This window comes from Pinus tabuliformis, chromosome 8 (genome assembly GCF_031772625.1).
Source record: "Pinus tabuliformis cultivar Carrire ecotype Pingquan chromosome 8, CPIR1, whole genome shotgun sequence".
In the NCBI taxonomy this organism is placed as follows: domain Eukaryota; kingdom Viridiplantae; phylum Streptophyta; class Pinopsida; order Pinales; family Pinaceae; genus Pinus; species Pinus tabuliformis.
The window spans coordinates 2002700409-2002707976 of NC_142294.1; positions in this window are offsets into that span (position 1 = coordinate 2002700409).

Genomic DNA, 7568 nt, shown 5'->3' on the forward strand with positions numbered 1-7568 from the left:
ACATGATCCATAATTAGCTTGTTTTTGGGTGTTTTCAGGTGGAGAACTGATATTTAGTGCTGTGGTTTGCTGACCTTGTTCCTCTAGGGGTAGGAACAACATGTTTAGGGACTTTGGATCCCTTGGATTATTGACATTTCATGCTTCATGCTGTAAGGCACAAAAATGTCTATAACAGGCATAATCACAGACAATGCATTTGATTTTGAAGTAGATTTTTTAAATGATATGAGGTTTTTTAACTCCTAAATTTGGGTGCAGTAAGTGCTACGACATATAAAAATGTGATTTCTCTTATTTTTCTCGATCCTCTTACCCAGAAGCAATGCCTCCCTCTGTGTCACGCCCCTACACCTACAGTAGTCTTTCAACCGCTTATAGCGAGTTGCGGCACTACCAACCGTTTTCTTTTCACCAATACTTACGATTGTATACTACGCCTAACATTTAATACTTAGTTTTATTTCCGTTACCAAGAATTATTAATGTGTTCCTTTATACAATTGAAAGCCCATAACATTCACATAAACAACATTATACAATAGAAATGTACAATAGCATAAATGGAGGGGAAATTCCAGCAATATGAGTCTACCGAATCAATATATTATACAATCCTCAATGTTACAAAGCTTTACAAGTTAAATCTTTGGAAACCCCAAATTTACACTTAGCCAATTTTCCAACTTCGGCAAACTCGGTTGCCTAGTTCGTCGGCACCTCCGCATGGTCAGCGCACGACTCACCAACCCTTCATTCACCTCGTCGCACGATCGTGTTGTTTGCCCAACTTGGGCATGCCTCCAAGTCGCCACACACGGGTGCCTCTAACTGAGACACACCTCCGTTCACAATCTCAACACTTCACCAAAAGTAACACAGTGCACACTTGCACGACGGGCGGGCGCTCACCCGAGTCACCCAAGAACCCATGCCAACTTGTCACACAAACCAGGCGCCCACACACCGTGCACGCCTTTCTCCAACCGGCAGGTGACTCTACCCACGCCCTTCACCCAAAACCAAGATGTGCATTCACCTCCGTGCGGCCTTGCCCAAGAATAGGTTCATCTCCTAAACTATGCGTTCCTCTTGCTGCGTCCACCTCTTGTTCTGCGCACTTCACATGTTTGAGCGATGGTTGTTCGATGGTGGAATGAGCTCCAATGCTCCTCCAATATATATGAGCATTGGGCAAGGTCGCAACTACCCAGCCAACCCACCCACGCCCCAAACATCATCGCAGAAGCCTCTAAACATCAAGTTGGCCATCCCTCCAAACGTCCTCAACCATGGTCGACTTGCCTTCGTTTGTTGGTCGGCTCGTGGGTGCTCCTCCATGCTCCCACACCTATAAACAGCTCGACCTCCTCTTGCACTTCATTATAATGCATGCTAAGTCAAGGCTCGATCCTCTCGCATCGCACTTCAAGCCAGAGGGTTCATATAAGGATTGCAGGTCGTTACACTCGGCATCCTATGACCCCCAAAATATATGGGCAATCAATGATTCATAAGAAGATATCCCATTAAGACCCATAGTTATGCCTTACGACATTTCCTTTGCAACATCTGATGCAAATGCTAGTTTAGGTTTATATCATTAAAATGTATTACGCATTACTTAGATAGGATAATTTAATATACAAAAACCCTAATTGTGAAACTAGAATATAAAACTCACTATACAGAAACTTCAATGTAAAACCAAACTATGAAAGCAAGCACTTTTTCTAAGCGAATTGGAAACACATTCTTAAACAAAGCTCTTTTAATTACGCCATCCAAAATATAAAGTAAAACATAAAACTTCATTTGAAATCTAATGCCAAACCTAACATTCATATTACTTCTTTGAATTCAAAGAGTATGCGTGCACTGTCACAGCATTTACATTTGACATTGACAGTTTTGAAACATTATACAACCACACGTATGCCCTACTTTTCAATGTTGCAAATGGGAGGAAATGAAATCTACACTCTCATCCACACCCTGTGTAAAAATAACTCACACTCATGTTGTAATTAAACACTCTGCAATGAAATTAACACACGCTCTGCAATGAAATTAACAAATTGACAGAATTAAAATGCTGGTAATGTAAATCTATAGTGTTGTGGTTTAATCTAGTTAGATCTCCCAGTTGTGGTTTGCCCTTGCCACTTCTGGGAGCAGGAAAACTTATAGAAGTCGGAGAATCAAAAACTAAATGGGATTAATCAACACGTCTCCTTCACACTGTGACTCTTCAAAGCAACCAAAGCAATCCCTTCATTGATATATAAAAATAATCAATAAAGGATGTATCGAATTCCACAACAATTACATATCCTAATTAAAATCCCATCCCCCACTCAGAGCTGAAACACATAGGCTTTATAGCATAGCCTATACAAAATTGGCCAACAGCAAACCCAACGGATCTCTATTCTGAACAAAAGATAACTAATCATGCTAAATAAAATGTAAAGCAGCTGAATCACAGTGTGGAGGTTGGTTGGCTTCCTCTGGAATAGCAAATAGGATAGGATCAAATCTTTTTGTGGTGGTTGTATAGGCGTTGGAAGCATCGTTCCAACTGCAATGTGCTCCATATGGCTGCTGCAAGGAGATACATTGGAATTATAGTTTTACCTCTGGCTTTTCCATGGCTGTTCAGTAGAAGTGATGTATATTGGATTGCCAGTTATTCATTGTTGGGTAAGGAGTCAACCAAGAGTCCTTTTCACATACACATCACTTATGCACTGCTTCAAATTTCTGTTCTTGCGTTTGAAATTCGCTACTTAGTCTCCAAGACTTCTTGAACCCTTTCCTTATCTTTCTTATGTTTAGCAATGGCACTATGGGAATTGTTAGAGATTTCCTCGAGAGCTTTGAGAGCATCATGCTTCTTAACAATCTCTTATTCATAATGTTTCTTAGGAACATGTAAATCATATAATGTAAGTCCCCACAATGTAACATACAACTATGGAGAAAGATTGTTCCAAGATTTCGATGGCAACATTGAATGTTCGAAGTAAGTCTGACCACATGAAACATCGACTTCCCAATCTCTGATGGTTGGCCATGACAACGTACTTAAATTTTAAGAACTGAAGCTTCTTGCATATGTCCTTATTATGTTATATTTTTATTTTCGATTTATCACAACTTAGCTGAAAAGAACCTTTAATATATTCCACACCATCAGGAGTTTGAGCAAATCCTTTGAGGGTTAGTGAATATGCTGTACTGGGAGTGAAACCCATGTCTTGGAATTTCCTCATTTGGTTTCAGGTGCATAGAGATCGAGGCTAAAATGGCCCCAAATTGGTTAAATCTGCACGATACGTACGTCGAATCTGCACTATACTGAAGAAACTCGGCAATGGGACCTTGTGGAAAACGAGCTTGGCGAAACCGTCATTATTAAATCAGGACTAAATCATCTTTATTCATACAAAATCTAAGAAGATTGATGATAACCAACAAGAGTGTAATTGGTGACAAGTGATGGTATTATGGTGTGGATTTGACTGAAAACCTAGGGTTTAAGGTTATGGATTATGATGTTGAATGATGAAAACAAGTCATATTCGAGGCCCAACACTTATCAATGCGATACTTCCTCATTACCTTTCTTTCCAAAAATTTTATAGCCACCTTTGCAACAGATTCACTAATGCTTGATATGTCATATCTGTGGGGCTTTTTAACCACCTTAAAATTCTCCTTCATGGCCTCTGCAAGGGCCTTCTCGCCACCTTTTCCTCCAAACATCACAGCCAGATTTTCTCCTATGTAGGAAACTACGTGATCCTCTAGATCAATGTGTCAATGACAGGTATTGGCTCTTCCAGCCACATACACCCATCATGCACTCAGGATAGCATCTTTTTGATGACCAAGGCTCTAATCAGGGTGTGGTTATAGTGCAACACCCATAGTTTGTTGAGCAGAACTACCTTTTCCACTCCTCTGAGCCACCTCTGCAGCTCCAATGCAGTCATCCTAGTGGTTGTATAGATAATGCGGCACATTAGTTGCTCGATACCCAAGTGTGGGAACGTCTCATGGTTAGCCAAGTCCTAGTGTTCTTGTTTTAACAGTGGATCCCGCCCTAAGCGCGGTCCTTCAAAGGCAATCTCACTAGTAGCAAAGGGGTTTCCAAGGGGACCCTACTCTCATCGATCTCTTTTAGCGCCTTCATCTTGCCCTAGTGTGGAGGGACATGCTTAGGCAACCGAGTGATAGGGTCACCACACTAGACTTCAACATCCTCCATGTCTATTCCCACATCCTCATCATCCATCGGGATGTCTTCGATTTTTTCCTCCTCGACCTCCAAATTGATGGCTTTCCCCTTTCCCTGTGCAATGGGGTTGTCCTTAAGTTGGTTTCTTCTCGGTGATGCGCACACTAGAATTGTAGGCTACTTGCCCTTCTTATACTTCATGCTCTCCTTGGTTGGGGTGGGTTTTGGTCTCTTCATCCTTGGTGATTTGGGGACCTCCGCTAATACTTCGACAACCTCTAGAGCAGTTGATTTTGCCTCGCTAACCGCTTCTAGCATATCCTCGTCAGTTCTCACTACTTCGGTGTCCATCGTTGTTGCAAATGTCTACATAACACTACTCAACAATGCTCGTGGCGTCTCTGGTAAGTTCTCAAACACTAGACTCGCTATCAGAGCCTCGAATAATTCTCGATTCATGTGGGCATTAGAGCTCAAAAACTCAATTCTTAAAATGCCAAGTGTTTTTGGTTGGACAACCACCTATAATTTATAGGGAATTTTGAATTCAAATCTAATTGTTACCCCCACATTCAGTTCATTAATGTCGGATTTATGGAAGCTTTTCAAGGATCTGACCAATAAATTTCATCTTAAATGTCGGCCGCCTACTCAATTTGGCCTCATTTCTACCATAAAATCATGAACGATGACTTAATGGTCACTTTCTGGCTGACCTACCCAATTTCTCTATGGGTAGAGCAACTCCCTTCGTGTTTCCACTGTTAGGTTCCTATACCAATAGGTATCATAATTTATGATTGACTGAGTTTAACTCTGTAATATGTACATACCTTTGCTTTCTGAAAATGTTTTCCATATTCAAAAATTCAAAAAAATTAAAAAATGTAAAGAGGGTACGTCCTAAGAGAAAAATCAAAGGATAAAAAAGAATGAACAAGGTCAAAAAGAAGAATGAAAAATGAACCTCAAGAAAAAGAAAAGAGACCATGAAAGTGTGCAAGTTCAAATGCCACTACATTTACTTTCATGATTGTGTGCAACTTGTTATTTATGCCACAATCCATGGTAATCAAACAGTTTAATCTTGATTATTCCATGTTTCGAACTTCATGTTGATAGATAGAGAATAAATATCTGACGAAACAGTGTAATCTTGGCAGATAAGTAGATAGGTAGAGTGAATAAAAGGAGCTCAACTGTTTAATCTAAGCCCTTGAATGTAATAAGGATAGATTTAGATAGATTTCTATTGTAACAGAAAATAAAAAGTTTTGATAAGGGTTTGCCAGCTTAAGTGCACCCTAACAAAGAGAAGTAAAAATGGTAGGATAAGTAGGTGGGTAAGTAGAAGAGTGTTTGCAGAATAGTGATGATTCTTAGATAAAAGAATGTTGATCACCTTCATCATCAAGTTGCTAAAGTATGGATGACAACGAAAAAATTTACATCATAGACAAAAGTCAAACTAATTAACCTCCTCACTTATTTTTTCCTAACTTTTACTAATTTCCCATAAGTACTAAAGGCAGCAACAACCTAAAAGTTAAAGGGGCCCAATAACTTGTAAGGCCTAAGTGATAAATCCCCTTCATCAAAACTCACCCCCTCAATAATTCATTCATCCCCTTCAAATCCATTTCCTAAGGTAAAATCACTCTTTTACTTAGCAAAAATAAATGGTTCTTTATAAAACCCCCCAAGCACATTTTAGCCTAAGTCATAATGTCGGATGATGAATGTATTTTCAGAAACATCTACTTAGCACATTTCCTTTTCCATGATCATATTAACTTTTAACTCTTATTATTTATGTAACTCGTGAAACAGATTACCCTTTCCCGTATTATTACTAAAAATCCCAAAATAAATAATATCCCTTTCTGATGGTTTGGAAAATAACCATAAATAAAGTTAATTAAGTTGGATTAATTAATCGAACCATGATTAATTAAGAGCCAAAACCCCGTGACGTGTTAAAAATGGATTAATTAATCACCTAGATTAATTAATAGCCCTTCCACCAATACAATCATCCCCGATATAATTAATGTCATTTTGATTATGTTGATTATTCCATCGGGCCCCTACATTAACTCCCTAACACTTTCCTTTGTTGACTATTGTTCGATCATCCTTCCCTCATCCAATGGCTCTCGCCCATATCGCGCTGGCCTTTTGGTCGAACATTAACCACGCAATATAAGCTGTTTTGACTTTTCGCTGATGCTACGTGTCATCCAATTTATGGCATCGCGCAACCCTCCGCCAAAACCACCAATCTCCCAAAAGAAATGCGATAGATCCCACTTACCGCCTCTACTACGCGACAAACCGTCTACTGTTCGATTCGCGCCATATTTTAAAAGTTTTCTTGTTAAATTTCAAACCCCAAGAACTCAGGTTTTCTCACCCTTCACCCATTCTACTATGTAATCTTATGAAACCCGTCTGCTCCACCTGAAGCCTCTGCTAACCAATTCAAGCATGGTTTACTTCCCAAAATCATTTTGGACTCACTTCACAGATTTATAAAGCTCGATAAGTCCATTAATGACCCTCTCTGTCAACCCAACATTTTCCTAATAGTTTGTTTTGTTTTACAGGTGATCAATAGACCACAGCCTTGAATAAACAGTCTTAATACTAGTTATCAGGCCTATTTACTCTGAGATTGTTATCAAATCTATTCAAACAGAGATGGAAAATAAAACATACAGTTAAAATACAAACAAAGGAAACATGGAATTAAATGATTTACTGTTTAAATAGATAGTAAAACACCTAAAATATATAATGAAGGTAAAAGGACACAGTAAAGAACAGTCAAAGTGTATTAGGATTAAAGAGTGTCAGATTGAATACCAAATCAAGTAAATCAGCTAGCATGAAGATAAACAACAAGGAAGACAGTTACAAAGCATACATATTCATGTCAAAGTAAAGACAGATGAAAAAACAGAGCAGTAAAAGTAAGAAGTAAAAGTAAACTTGGAAATAGTAAGGGTTAAATAGAGATGAAAATACTTTCACCAGTAACAATGAATTTATCCAAACTAAAAGTGAAAAACAATTAAAAGAAATTTAAGGTTAAAAGATGAGATCAAAGCAAAAATGGTACATTCTTCAGAAATTTCATGTTTAAGTCATAGTTTTGAAGAAACTATTGTGAATCCAAAAAGTATATCGTGAAACTAGAGGAGGTTTTTGTTCCTAACAAGCCAATCTACAAAAAATTATCTCACGTTTTACACAACTATTACCAAAGGGGCGATAAGTGCATGTCTTCACAGTCTATTTTTCAGTTTGTGCAAAGTCATGTTTT